Raw genomic sequence first — 16154 nt, 5'->3', positions numbered from 1 at the left:
TTAGAATATTTCAGCATGGTGAATTGTGGAAACAGTGGTGAATTAGGGGTTCTCTTTGCATTTCTGCATAGTCTTTGAATAAACAATTGGTGAAGGAGAGCAGGACCTGATGATGCTGAATAGGGTACAGCCAGATCTGACGATGGGCGTTTAAAGCCATTTTTCACTGAGGACACACCCACACTTGCATCTCTCATTTGAGGGAGTGCAGATGGAGGCTCCACCACAGCAGACACTCAGATGAGGGATTAATGTAGGTTTTCACAAATAAAATGAAGTGAGGCATTTTAAGTTTAATGAAACCCGTAACACATTTTATTGAACTCCCAAACCAACATACAAAAACACGCTAGAACTCTTTACATAATAATGTCATCTCATCCGACCAGCCTCTTAAAGTGAAACCCCAACTCAGTGTCGATGGTTCTGAATTATGTACATTTCTGCCAATCACGTTACCCTACACAGGCCCCTCTGGGATTAACTAAAACCAGCATTGTGAGCCTGTCTGAAGCTCGGATCAGCAGCCCGGCTCGGGTCCTGTGCTCGTCCAGAGGTGATGGCAGGGGCATGGCAGTGGAATACTCCAAATCTCGGTGGGCTGGTTTAAGGCGATCTTCTGAAATATGTTCAGGTTTATCCCTCTTATCAATGATGAAAGTCTTTTCCCTCCATTCCAAAACACAGAATGGGCCATCATAAGGGGGCCTAAGGGGATGTTGGTGTGCATCAGGGTGGACAGAAACAAATGAGGTGGAATGTAGGTCAACAGGAGCCCAAGAGTGATTTATTTTGTAGCCTCGGAAAAATACACACTCTCTAATTCCTTCATCTGTTTCAGATATTTTAATGCAGAAAGAGGGCATCAAAATTTAAAAAAAATGAATTTAAAGAAATGCACAGTTCCTGCTGTTACAATCTCAGCTTAACTTTGGTCCACACACTTGTGTGTCAACTAGTTACGTATGCAGTATGAAAATAAATTAAACATAATATACAAAACCAATATGGTAGTGGCAATTCTAAAAAAACAATACAAACATTAGAATCCCACCAACCTTGAATTATTGTAGACAACATCAAAAATATGAATAATTACATCTCACCTTAACTGAGAGGTACACTCACTTTGGCACACACCTGCTTAACTTCCAAACACGTACAGGCTGGACCCTGAAACAAATTCTCCTCACTCATGGTACTTCGCATAACCACACCATCCTGTGCCGATACCTTACTCACAAAAATCTGGGAAAAGCAGCACCCAGCACTCGATGTTTGTCTTTGCAGAACATTTTAACTCTTCTTTCTGTTCCACATGTGTATAATGACGTCACTGTTTTCTCTTAAAGGCACAGGCAGCTATTTTAGCGTTACCAGGGTGAATGCACAAATACACTTTTAACAATAAAAAATAATATTCAACAGTCACCTGGTTACATTCTCCCCTGCAAACAGGTAAGCATCCTTGATTACTCGCTCAGTGCAAAGGTATTTTTAACCTCTTTTACTGCTTCTCTGAGTGGAACTGAACCTCGACCGGCCAGTATCTGTGACACTGCTGCAGGACTTATGGAGGCCACATCTCGGACTGACCTTGGTTCGTGATGTGGGTTAGAGTGCTGTCCAGCATTTACTCTTTCACTCCTGTGGGATACGACAACAGGAGGGCCACCAACATCTGACCCTGTATCATCAGTCACAGGCGCTACAGTCTCAGTTCCAGACATTCTTACAGTTCCAGAAGATATGCTGTCAAGGCTGGAGTCAAGATTCTGTACACCCTGTTCTGACACATCTTCTACCAATATCACATCATTCTCTAAATCCTCAGAATCTGATTCATGTCCCGGGAACATGAGTTTATAGTCTCCTTTGAGGAGCTGGGGTGGGAAGGTTCTCACAGGGCCTGATGTCCACCCTGTTCACCCTCCTGATAGGCCCTCCCTCCAAAGGTTCCACAGTGGTCAGAATGCAACCTCTCAGGAACACCGTACTTCATAAACCATTCGCTCAAGAGCACCTTTGCTGTGGTATCCGCCTTTTGATCCCGAGCTGGGAATGCTTGGGTGAATTTTGTAAAAAGGTCTGTGACTACTCAGACATTCTCACGTCCATCAGCTGTCGGTTCAGGCACAGTGAAATCTACAACAACAACTTCGAGCGGCCGAGAAGCAAGAAATGATTTCATGGGGGGACGTCTTCGTCTTCGATTGCAAAGATATCCAGGTACTTAGCCAGGAAAGCTCTTAGCTGAGCTTGTTGTTCTTCACTACCCCAATGTCGAGCTTGTCTAGAATTGACTTTAACTTGTGGTTACTACCCTCCTCCTTTACACCAACAGTCACTTGTTCAATGCCAGCTGAGATCCGCTGAAATCTTACAGCACATTGCTGATCACTATCTACACACTCTAACTTTGACAGTATACCCAGCCGGGTCTTTGTGAGAGCCATACATCCTCTTGAGAGAGGTTTAAAACCTGTACTGGTACTGTACGACTACGAGAGTCAACGAGCATGGGAATAACTACAAGACCACCCAGTAGAGGGGTGTGAAGTAGCTCAGGTGACATCATATGGTCACACCCAGCATCTCCAGTGGCCTTCCTAGCCACAATGGTAACTACAGATTCAGCAGGTATGTGCTCAGTATCTTTTCCTGATACTCGGACGACAGCTTTCTATTCAGTAGTTCACATCTGCTCTTTCTGGAAATCATCTCTCCAGCCAGAATCCAACTTTCCTTCTAGAGTCGTGTCAAATCCTGCGTAGACAAGTTGTCTACATTGGCTTATAATGTTCATGCCTACAATGCATGGGACAGGTTGTTCAGTTTTAACAGGATCCCTGAATTCTAGAAAGCCACAATTAGATCAGACCTCCCATCTTTCTCAGCATCCCCCGTAAATGGAGCGATGTGTCTTTCCCTTGGAATGTATGCATAGGAAATTCTGCTTAATTTATCAACAGTTGCCATGGTTTCCTCGTGTCGACCATGCATCTCTCTAATTTGTTCATTGAAATCAGGTTCAGTTTGCTCATCCTCTGAATGTAACATTATGAAAACTCAAGTCCTTAAAGGGTCTCTGTGACAAGCCTGGAATAGGGGTTGCTGACATCTCCTGCAGAAAACACGATGACTTCACGGCCGCAGTTGCTCTGGATCACCGTCACAGTTCTACATCCTGGCTTCAGTCCCTGATGTCCCAACCCGGCATCAAGACTCTACCATGGTCTCCACGTGACAACGTTTCACGGGAACAACTGTCCTGTCCTTCACCACTACCCTATTATGTATTGTATATTGTACTGCATACAAACATCAAAAACCCTCTAAATTGGCTTGGAATTACCCCACTGCTGCTACCAAATTTTGCAGCCTGGGAAGAATACACACTCAGAACAACAAATACTTTTTCAAGTCTTTAATTCCTTCATCTGTTTGAGATATTTTAATGCAGAAAGGAACTACCAAAAGCTTAACTTCGGTCCACACACTTGTGTGTCAACTAGTTACGTATGCAGTATGAAAATAAATAAAATAAAATATACAAAACCAATACAGTAGTGGCAATTCTAAAAAAAAATACAAACAATATTTGAATTCCACCAACCTGTACCTTGTACACAACATCAAAAATATCAATAAATACATCTTATCTTAACTAAGAGGTATACTCACTTTGGCACACAAGTGCTTAACTTCCAAACACACACAGGCTAGACCAGCCTTTCTCAAACTTGTTGCTCTGAAGGAATCCCTGAATTAATTTTCAGGTCTCAGGGATCTCCTGATAAAAATTATTATAAATACAGCTCATGGGACATTAGTGTGATCAGTAAGTTCTAGATATAATAATCCAAAAGTAATTGCCAATGCTCTTTTGAGTAGAGAATGAATTTTTAGCCAAATGTTCTTGAAAAAAACAGGCAGTTAAGCTTAGCTTACCATTCTTTTTTTATCACTGATATTTATTGCAACACCAAGAAATTACATTCAATACAAACAGTTGCCAATTACATTTTGACTGTATAACCCAGCCACCCCCAACCTTCATTCCCACCCCCCCACACCCCTCTCCCCTCCACCAACCAACTGAATAGCAGTGCATACACAGACAGAGCATTCCTATTTTAACAGAAGATCTTTTAAGTTAGATATCAAATTTGTCCACAATAAGATTGTGTTTGGTCGTGCATCATTTACTTTTGCTGATGATAATTCCAGATACAAAATGTCCAAAAAGCTCTGAAGCCAGTAAGTATATGAAATATCATGAGGAGGTTTCCAACGCTGGACTACGATCTTCTTAGCTGCAGTCAGGCCTGCCAGCCTGATTTTGCGTGATTTTTTCCTTAAGTGAAAGGTGGGAGTCATCATTTAGAAGATGTACAGCGGGGTCCATTGGTAATTGTACCCCCATTAGTTCTGTAAGAGTACCGATAACCTTCCCTCACAAACCAAACCTGGATATTCCCACACAACATATACAAAAGAGCTAACAGTTCCGTGGGGGGCAAAATGAGCAATATGGGTCAGGAACCAGTCCCATTTGATGTCTAATTCTCGTTGTTAGATATGCTCTATGACAAAATTTCAAGTGTATATACCGATGATTTGGGTTTTTCGAAGCACCGGCAGCATTATCCCAAATTGCATCCCAGTCTAAGTCTTGTCCCAATTCAGATATGTCCCTATCGCAGGCTTTCATTCCTGATATGGGCATATAATTCTGGGAGTTTAATTTATCATAGATATATGACACTGTCTGTCTTGGAGCACTCTGTATCCAACAATGTTGTTCCTTTAAATCTGACCCCAGGGAACCCCGTAGGCTTTACAAGCTGATCTTACTCTGAAGTAGAAGAAAAGAGAGTGTTTATCAATGTTATATCGAGATACCAGTTCTTGAAAGCTAAGGATAGTACTTGTTGCATTAATATCTTGAAGAGTAGTAATACCTTTATCCTCCCAAGTTCTGTTAGTGAATGGTTCCCCTCAGATAGAAAATGATTATTGTTCCACAATGGAGATGATTTGCACCATACGTTTTTAAATTTTAGGAATTTTTCTGATGCTGTAAACACTTGTAGTATATGGGTTAAAATTGGACCGTAATACAAATCACATTTTTCAGTAGACATACCTATAAGGAGAAAGTCCTTCAACCTTATTGGTGCTATTAGCTCTTGTTCTGTATTTTTCCATGACGAAACTTTATCCTCCTCCATCCAATAGCTAAGACATTTTAGTACAAATGCCCAGTGATACAGTTTAAAGTTTGGACATGCCAATCCTCCATCCGACTTTCTGAATTGTAGAGCTGACCACTTTATATTGGGTCGTTTACCATTCCAAACATAGCATCGTAGTAAGGAGTCCAGTTTTTGCCAATATCCTGCTGGAGGTGCAAGTGGGATCATTGAGCTGATAAAATTAATGCGGGGTAAGATGTTCATTTTAATGACCGATATACGGGCTGGGACTGATGCTGGCAGGTGTCTCCATCTATTAATATCTTCTTCTATTTTTTCAAAATTAAAGAGTAATTTGTTTTAGCCACAGACGATAGGGAAGTATTAATTTTAATACCCAAGCAGAGGACCTCTTTTGTAACCTTAATCTGGGGAGGGAGAGACACCTTACTTTTATCTGTATTAATCAGCATCAGTGCTGATTTTGACAAATTAACTTTGTATCCTGAAGGAAATCCAAATTGCTCCAGTGTTTTTCAAACATAGGGGAGAGTTTGTTGAACATTTGCCATATAAACCTGTGTATTATCTGCGTAAAGTGATATCGAATGTGATGTTGTACCTATTGTAATAGGAGAGATCTGAGGAGAGTTTCTAATTAAATGTGCAAGTGGTTCAATAGATATAGTAAAAATTAAAGGAGACAGAGGGTCACCCTGTCGTGTGCCTCATCCTATGTCAAATAACTCTGAGAAACTTCCTCCCATACACACCCAGGCTGAAGGATTAGCATACAGTGTTTGAGTCATATTGATAAATTTATTGCCGAACTTAAATTCTTTTTGAACTTTCCAAAGATACGGCCATTCAAGGCGATGGAAAGCTTTTTCAGCAACAAGAAATATCAGGCCCCAGGCAGGCGGGATTTTATGTGTTGCACTCAGTATGTGTAAGAGCCAGCGAATATTATCAAATATCCCCTGATAAAGCCCATTTGATCTGAGCTAATTATTTTCCCAACTGCTGTCTGTTTGATCTACTGGCTAAGACTTTGGAAAATATCTTGAGGTCAGCATTTATCAAGGAGATTGGATGGTAATTGGCACACTCCAAGAGGTTCTTACCGGGCTTAGTTATAACTGTGATCAGGGCTGTGTTTAGATCTCTATGGAAAGGGCCATTTCCAATAGCATAATTTAATGTTTCTAACCATATTGGTCCAAGAATATCCCAAAGTGCTCGGTAAAGTTCCACAGGTATGCCGTCTTTACCTGGCGTACGGCCTTTATTTGTAGCTTTGACTGCTTTAAGTAGCTCATCCAGTGTAGTAGGAGAGTCTAGAGTTTTGGTGTCCTCTAATGACAACGTAGGGAGGTCTAATCCACTAAAAAAATCTGTGAAATCATTCTCAGAAGGAACTGAGCCACTTGTATACAATTCTTTAAAGTAATTCTTGAATGTCTCGTCTATTTCCTCTGTTGAAGATACTACTCCACGTTTAGCACATCTAATTGCTGGTATAGACCTTTTAGCTTCCTGTTGTTTGAGCGTTAGTGCCAAAAGATGGCTCGGTCTGCTGCCTTCTGCATAATACTTATGTTTGGTTATATGGATCATATATTCTGCCCTGCCTCTTAATAAGTCATTTAATTCTGCTTGTTTTGTTTTGAGCTCGTTTTCTTTCGTTATGGCGTATCTCCTTTTGAGATCATTCTCCAAAACCTTACATTGTTCTTCTAGGGTGGAAATCTTTCGAAGCCGGCTTTTATGTAGGTGCGAACTGAACCATATTGCGTTATTTCGTAAGAAACCATTGATGGAGGCCCAAATCACTGTCATATCCGAGACACTATTTATTTAAATTTATATATTCCGTCTATTTTGTTCTCAGTTGTGTTAGAAATTTGTCGTATTTTACAAGCTTGGAGTTAAACCTCTACCTAGTAATCTTATTTTTAATTCTGCCATAATTAAAGTAGATATGACTGGGTTGTGATCAGATAGATGCCTGGGTGAAAATGCTATTGAGTGTACCAAAGTCAGCAAACTGAAGGATATAAGAATGTAATCTATGTGAGAGAAAGTTTTATGTCTTGTGGAGAAGAAGGTATAGTCTTTAGCAGATGGATTATGCACCCTCCACACATCAGTTAGATTTAAATCCATTAGAAAAAGTTTCAGTGCTTTGGAAGCAGATTCTTGAGAGCTTGATATAGTTGAAGATTTATCGATGTTATAGTTGACCAAACCATTCATGTCCGAACCAGCATATAGTTGGTAGTCACTTAATTTCAGTAATTGTGAGGTAATTGAGGGACAAAATTCAGCCTCGAATATAGTTGGGGATAGAGACTAATGAATGAAACTTTTTTATCCTGAATGGATGTACAGCGAAAAGCTAGACGTCCTTCACTGTCGGCGTCAGTCCTTTCAATTGACACATTAACACTACGTCTCATTAACATCATAACTCCCTTCGTACGAGTACCATCAGCTGATGCCACAACGGGTTTATAAGAGCAGTTTTGAACCCTGGGAATGTCATTAGGTTTAAGATGTATTTCCTGTAACATCGCGATATCTATTTTCTTTCTGCGTAAGGAATCTAAAACCTTTGAAGGCTTGTAGGGAGAGTTTAATCCCCTAACATTAAATGACACAATAGTAAGATTTTCTAATTTATCTGTGTTGCTCATCTTCCCCTGGATCTGTTGTTGTAAGTTGGTGGTGGAGCCCTTGAGTTACCCCTTCCCACCCCCCTTCCCCCTCCCATGCAACCCTTTACTTTGTAACATCTGTGAGTGTCACTTAGCAATGTCAGACACCGAACATTAACCTCCCCCCTCGAGCACCAACACATTAGAAAGGCAAAGCGGTTCTCATAAACAATCATATAAAAGAAACAAGAAAAAAATACCTGGTCAAATCCGTTAACCTATATAATTGAAACCATTCCCGTCTCAAATATAGTACAACACATAGTCAAAACCCCAACGGCTCTCTTGTGGGAGACTGTCGCTTAGCGATGACGACAGTGATGTCCAGGAACATAAACAACTCTACTGGAGACATAACCCGAAATGAACTTGTACAACTGAAGTTATTCAGAACACACTGCTGTTTTCAGCTTCATTCTTGATGAGGTATGACATTTGGATGTGTTAAATATCACCTTAGAAAGTAAAAAATAAAACGTACATTCTAGGCAGACTTATATCACCTTACCATGTTATCCTTGTACTAACAAGTTAACTGAGCCATTACCCTGAAACTCTGACCTGCAATACTCAGAAACAAACTGGCCCCTAATTAACGAAATCCAAAAATGCATCGAATGACTTTCCAATAAAAGAATAACCAGAAAATTTCACACCTAGTGTGTTAACTTGCCCGTGCCTGTTAGATTGTGCATACAGGCTGGTCCGAGCTCTTAATGCAGTTCCATCTCCTCCTGAGGGGCGTGTGGACTTCGCCCAGGGTCTTCTTCCATATCTCCCATCACCGATGATTTCAGGGCTTCTTTCGCTTCCTCTGCTGAGTTAAACGACATCTTCATGCCCTTGATATTCACTCTCTAAATCACTGGGTATAAGAGGAATGAGTCAATCCCCTTCTGTCGAAGCGTAGCGCGGATCTCCCTGTATCCTTGCCATTCCTGCATCATGTCGGGACTGTAGTTGGGGAAGAACTGCAGCTGGGTGCCATCGGGGAGAGTAGGTTTGGGTTTCCTCGTGCCCTCCAGGATAGCCTTCCGGTCGGTGTACTGTAGAAGCCTAAAGACTATGGTCTGCGGTCTTGAGGTTTTGTTGGAAAAGATCCTTTGTGCTCTATCGATCTCCAATGGAGTGCTGTGGGAATTCTTGAGCGCTGGAATCCAATTAGGCAGCATCTTCTGGAGGTAGCCTCTTGTACCGTCACCCTCAGCGCCTGTTGGTAAGTTAACCAACCACACATTGTTTCTTCTGGTTCTATCCACCAAGTCATTTAACCTCTTCCATATCTTAGTCACCTCCGCAAGACAGGAGTTAGTAACTTTCTCATTCTTGTGTAAGCTAACCTGAATGTTGTCTGTTTTGTTGAAGACCGTGCTAATTTTTTAGTATGAATGTCCACTTGTTCCTTTATCGACCGGAGAATGTTGCCATTCTCTGCCATATGCTTCTGTATGGGGTTGAGAGCCTTTTCCATAGACTCCTTTAGCATGTGGGCTACCGTTTCCTGCAGCGATTCCATCTCCGTTGCCATTGTTTGCTTAATTGGAATAGCTATTTCCTTGGATGAATCACTAGCTTGGTGTCGTCTGCTGGTATCTCGTTTCTTGGTTGAATTTGGATCTTTTTTTGAGGTCATGTCTTTAATTAGATCTTTCTCCAACTCAACCTTGTAATAGGACCATCTATGAGCCCTAAAGAATGTGAAAAAGGAGGGTTATATGTCAGTGCTCAGTGCTGTGCTGCCATCTTGCCTCGTGCCTCACCGGAGTCTTAGTTTACCATTCTTCAAATTAATCTCTTTCTTTCCCTTTCTCATGAATTTTAAAATTTCATAAGGCAAACATAACAAATTTCTGTTAAATAACTGACTTAAGTTAGTAAACTGACTTAATGCTCAGTAAATTTAATTGAAATAAAGGTTGTAAATTGATTTTAATTAATGCTACTTACAACATCAAAATTTATTGACTACATTGAATAGTAAACTTACTAAAAATTGTAAGCCAATGCAATATGAATAAAAATATAGCCTATGACACAATTTAATACAAGACTTTGAAAAAACATTTTCTTACTAAGTGACATGATCAGGCTCAAATATAGGCCTAGCACGTGAAACCTGTGTTTGTTTTTTGCTGCACAAATAGATAGATAGATAGATAGATAGATAGATACTTTATTCATCCCCATGGGGAAATTCAACATTTTTTTTCCAATGTCCCATACACTTATTGTAGCATAACTAATTACAACCAATACATAACTCAGTAAAAATATGATATGCATCTAAATCACTCTCTCAAAAAGCATTAATAATAGCTTTTAAAAAGTTCTTAAGTAGTTTACTTAAATACATTGAGTCCTAACCCCGGCACTTTAACATATCTTACTCCTGGCGGTTGAATTGTAAAGCCGAATGGCATTGGGGAGTATTGATCTCTTCATCCTGTCTGAGGAGCATTGCATCGATAGCAACCTGTCGCTGAAACTGCTTCTCTGTCTCTGGATGGTGCTATGTAGAGGATGTTCAGGGTTTTCCATAATTGACCGTAGCCTACTCAGCGCCCTTCGCTCTGCTACCGATGTTAAACTCTCCAGTACTTTGCCCATGCCAGAGCCCGCCTTCCTTACCAGTTTATTAAGACGTGAGGCGTCCCTCTTCTTAATGCTGCCTCCCCAACACGCCACCACGCAGAAGAGGACGCTCTCCACAACTGACCTATAGAACATCTTCAGCATCTCACTACAGACAATACGCAATTCTGGGTCAAACTTGAGATAAGCACACACAGACTTCACCCTCAACTGGAATGAAACGATCTCTATTCTTGCTTGTGTGCTTGTTAAACAAAAGAAAGCTTGCTGACACATGTAAGAAGTTGAAAACTGCAGCAAAATGTTCATTGCTTTCCTATGAATGGCAGGATACTCTTCTTTCACAGAAATCCAGAACTTGTCCAGGGGCAGGTCAGTAAATCCCATCTTGAGTGCACGATCAGACGGCATCTCACAAAGTTCCTGCTCTTCTCTCAAAGTCAAGTTCTCAGGCTGAGCAGAAGATTCAGAGAAAGGATCCCTCACCCAGTCATACACTTGTGTTGAAAGGGGGGGAAAATATTGTTCAGTTTTGTTCTGCAGTTCTTCCAGGGGGCTTTCAATAAGACTCCAGACTTTCTGATCCTTACTCACTCTCAAGCCTAAGCAGCTTTGGAAACATTTCAAGATTTCCTTTTGCAACATGATTTTTCCAAAGATTCAGTCCCTTTTAAATCCAACATTTTTTTCAGTTTAAGTCAAAACATTTCCTCCAGCACCTTGCAGAGACTTGTTCAGCTGGTTCATATGATGAAAAGTGTCTGCTAAGTAAGCTAGTTTCTGCAGACATTCTTCATCGTCAAAGCACTCAGTAAAACCTGGCCTACTATTTTCTTGCAAGTACTCCTGCAATTCACCTTCCAGCTCAGACACCCTGTTGAGAACTCTTCCTCTGCTAAGCCCCCGGATTTCTGTATGTGGGGGAGATCGGTGTGCTCCTTGTCCAGGCTTTCACACTTTTTAAAACATTCTCAAGTGAATTGGTCTTTGTTTAATAAAGTCAACCATTTCTGAAGCATCATCCAGAACTTTTTCATTTCATCTCCAAGAGTTTTTGACATCAGTACCTCTCTGTGAAGAAAGCAGTGTGTTGTGACACCATCAGGATTTTCTTTTTCACAAGAGAAATGAAACCTCTCATGGAGCCATCGAGGGGCACCATCAGTACAGATGCCAACACGGTTCCTCCAAGACAGACTTTTTGTTTCCAGATATGAAGACAAAACATTAAATATATCTTGGCTTTTGCTTGTTTCGGGCAGCTCTTTGCAACAGAAAAAGTTTTCTTGAATTTCACCATCATTTGCAAATTTTACAAGTGCTACAACATGACAGTTATTGGTCAAATCTGTTGACTCATCACCCTGGATAGAGAAGCTGTTGGTTTTCACTTTGTCACACAAAACCTCTTCAGCATCATGTGACATGTCATCAACACGTCGACTTATCGAACTGTTTGAGGGTGGCCGCCTTCTCACTCGAACAAAATCCATGTTGGAGCCCATTCTCGAGCTACTATTTATGGACAACTGTGCTCGTCTCACGCACACAGAGGACATGCTACAGACTGCAGTCACTCAGTTCACCAAGGCTGCAAGAGCTTTGGGGTTAACGGTCAGTCTGAAGAAAACAATGATCCTCCATCGGAAGCCCCCTGGTGGGGATTACAACCCATCTCGGATCATCATTGATGACCACCCTCTCACCATGTTCACCTACCTGAGCAGTGTCAGATCCAATGATGCTACGGTAGTAAGGGATGTTGACGATCGACTTGCCAGAGGTAGCAGTGCCTTCAGATGCCTCCAGAAACATGTGGAAGAACACCAGCTGAGTCTGTCCACAAAAATCCAGGTGTACAGGGCTGCCGTCATCACAACACTGCTATACGGCTCCGAAGCCTGGGTCTTGTACTGCAAGCAAATCCAGTTGCTCAAGTACTTCCATCAGTGCTGCCTCTGCTCCATCGTGGGTATCAGCTGACCGGATCGTGTCTCCAACAATGAGGTCCCGGAGAAGCTCAACGTCCAAGCATTGAAGCCACTTTGCTGCTCAGGCAGCTCTGCTGGCCAGGACACGTCTCACATGGACAACTCCAGGTTGCTGAAAGCTGTACTCTACAGAGAACTCTCTCAGGGAAAGAGAGATCACCATGTCCTGCACAAGAGGCACAAAGACCTCCATGTAATACAGCACTCACCAATTATCAGCCTATGTTCCACCCCTCTGAACAGTACAACACTCACCATTTATCAGCCTACTATCCTCCCCTCCATACAATACAGTTCTCAACATCTGTCAATGGCCAAATAAACACGGCCCTACTCTGCACTGCCATACTGGGCTGAGAGATCTCTAATGAGATTGCTAATGGGTCTGCTTGGTCACTGCCAACCACTGTCAGTGCTAGCATCACACGTTGCATGGAGTTCAAAAAATCAAAGTTTATTTTTTCAATCACAAACTCTCACGGAACCCCGGTTGAGAAAGCCTGGAATAGATGGCTTTGCTGCCAAGTTTGCAGACAATACAAAGATTGGTGGAGGGGCTGGTAGTGTTGAGGAAAAAGGAAGGCTGCAGAAGGATTTAGACAGATGAGGAGAATGGGCAAGAGAGTGGCAAATGAAATACAATGTTGGAAAATGCATGGTCATGCACTTGGGTAGTAGAAATAAATATGTAGACAATTTTCTAAACAGGAAGGAAATCCAAAAATCTGAGATGCAAAGGCACTTGGGAACCCTTGTGCAGAACACCCTAAAGTTTATCTTGCAGGTTGAGCTGGTGGTGAGGAAGACAAATGCAGTTTTAACATTCATTTCAGAAGGTCTAGAATATAAGAGCAGGGATGTGATACTGAGGCTTTATAAGGCACTGGTGTGGCCTCACCTTGAGTATTGTGAACAGTTTTGGGCTCCTCCTCTAAGAAAAGATGTGCTGGCATTTGAGAGGGTTCAGAGGAGGTTCACAGGGAGGATTCTGGGAATGAAAGGGTTATCCTATGAGGAACGTTTGATGGCTCTGGGCCTGTACTTACTAGAATTTAGAAGGATTTTGAATTTTGAAAGGCCTAGACAGAGTAGATGTGGAAAGGATGTTTCCCATGGTGGGGAAGTCTAGAATAAGCTGGCACAACCCCAGGATAGAGGGGCATCCATTTGAAACAGAGATGCTGAGAAATTTCTTTGGCCAGAAGATGGTCAATTTCTGGAATTGACAGCTTCACAGAGGGGTTCACAGCTAAACAGGTGAGAAGACAGCTGAAATGTCTCCACCCAAGCAAGGCTGCAGGCCCGGATGGTGTCAGCCCCAGGGTGCTCAAAGCCTGTGCTCCCCAGCTATGTGGAGTACTTCACCATGTCTTCAACCTGTGCCTGAGTCTCCAGAGGGTTCCTGTGCTGTGGAAGACGTCCTGCCTCGTTCCTGTACTGAAGACGCCGCACCCCAGTGGCTCCAATGACTACAGACCAGTGGCATTGACCTCCCACATCATGAAGACCCTGGAGAGACTTGTTCTAGAGCAGCTCTGGCCTATGGTTATGCCACACTTAGATCCCCACCAGTTCGCCTACCAGCCCCGACTAGGAGTTGAGGATGCCATCGTCTACTTGCTGAATTGTGTCTACGCCCACCTGGACAAGACAGCGAGCACTGTGAGGGTCATGTTTTTTGACTTCTCCAGTGCGTTCAACACCATTTGCCCTGCTCTGCTGGGTGAGAAGCTGACAGTGATGCAGGTGGATGCTTCCCTGGTGTCATGGATTATTGATTACCTGACTGGCAGACCACAGTACGTGCGCTTGCAACACTGTGTGTCAGACAGAGTGGTCAGCAGCACTGGGGACTGTCCTGTCTCCCTTTCTCTTCACCATCTACACCTCGGACTTCAACTACAACACAGAGTCTTGCCATCTTCAGAAGTTTTCTGATGACCCTGTCATAGTTCGATGCATCAGCAAGGGAGATGAGGCTGAGTACAGGGCTACGGTGGGAAACTTAGTCACATGGTGTAAGCAGAATTATCTGCAGCTTAATGTGAAAAAGACTAAGGAGCTGGTGGTGGACCTGAGGAGGGCTAAGGCACCGGTGACCCCTGTTTCCATCCAAAGGGTCAGTGTGGACATGGTGGAGGATTACAAATACCTGGGGATACGAATTGACAATAAACTGGACTGGTCAACGAACACTGAGACTGTCTACAAGAAGGGTCAGAGCCATCTCTATTTCCTGAAGAGACTGAGGTCCCTTAACATCTGCTGGACGATGCAGAGGATATTCTATGAGTCTGTGGAGGCCAGTGCTATCATGTTTGCTGTTGTGTGCTGGGGCAGCAGACTGAGGGTAGCAGACACCAACAGAATCAACAAACTCATCCGTAAGGCCAGTGATTTTGTGGGGGTGGAACTGGACTCTCTGACGGTGGTGTCTGAAAAGAGGATGCTGTCTAAGTTGCATGCCATCTTGGACAATGTCTCCCATCCACTCCGTAATGTACTGGTTAGGCACAGGAGTACATTCAGCCAGAGACTCATTCCACCGAGATGTAACACTGAGCGTCATAGGAAGTCATTCCTGCCTGTGGCCATCAAACTTTACAACTCCTCCCTTGGAGTGTCAGACAGCCTGAGCCAATAGGCTGGTCCTGGACTTATTTCCACGGCATGATTAACTTATTATTATTTAATTATTTATGGTCTTATGTTTCTATATTTCTTCACTATTCTTGATTAGTGCGACTGTAACAAAACCCAATTTCCCTCGGGATCAATAAAGTATGTCTGTCTGTCCGTCTGAATTTGTTAACACAGGCAGCTGTGGAGGCCAGGTCACTGGTTGTATCTGAGGTGGAAATTGACAGATTGTTGATTGACCACGGCATTAAAGGTTACAGTGAGAAGGTCAGGGAGTGGGACTGTGGAGGGGTAAAAAAGAATTAGCCATGATTGAATGGCAGAGCAGACTCTGTGAGCCAAATAGCCTAATTCTTCTCCTATGTCTTATGGTCTTGTAGGCTTCTAAACAATAATTACTGAACCCATCAGTCTGAATGAATTAAAAATCTGGGTGAAGGAGAAGTGTCCCTTGGATCTTATGGTGAACAATCCCTCAGACATGTATCACTGGTTACCGATGGACTTCCTGGACAACCACTGTCCTTATCCATGTTAAATGTCCCAGCATTTGGACAGTTTAGTCTGCACTCACATTGAGTTCAGTTTTTTCTTGGACCAGAACACTGTTTGAAGCCTTGAGCATCTGGGTGTGGTGATGGTTCAGTCCTCAACAACAGAACAGGCTTCACAGTGGAACTTCAGTGCTGTAGCTGGGGCTGGGTATTGTCACCACAGGCAGGACCACATCAACTGAAACCTTCACCATCTCTAGAATAATACAAAGCTGATTTGCAGTGGATTGTTACCTCATCTGCTGGATATGTACACAGGGAGACTGCAGTGTATCTGACAATTCTGCATGTGTAGACATTCGATAAGGGATTACAGAAGTTATCAAATATGCAATTGTTTGTGTTTATCTGCTGTTTCCTGGATTCTCTGCTTGCTGCCAGTGTGAGAGAGATCCCTGGACTTTCTTCAGTCTGGTGTTCTGATTTCTGCTCCATTTCTGAACTGGTTGGGTTTCCCTGTGT

The 16154-nt window shown here is 42.6% G+C and overlaps 1 protein-coding gene across 1 annotated transcript in view; it reads left to right on the top strand.

Moving 5' to 3' along the window:
* LOC140721468 (uncharacterized) overlaps window positions 1–16154 on the top strand; it is an 88169-nt gene that overhangs the window by 49249 nt on the left and 22766 nt on the right. The window lies entirely within an intron of this gene.

This window comes from Hemitrygon akajei, chromosome 2, assembly GCF_048418815.1.
Source record: "Hemitrygon akajei chromosome 2, sHemAka1.3, whole genome shotgun sequence".
Classification (NCBI taxonomy): Eukaryota; Metazoa; Chordata; class Chondrichthyes; order Myliobatiformes; family Dasyatidae; genus Hemitrygon; species Hemitrygon akajei.
Note: the sequence above shows the minus strand (reverse complement) of the source record. Positions and strands in the feature narration are given on the sequence as shown.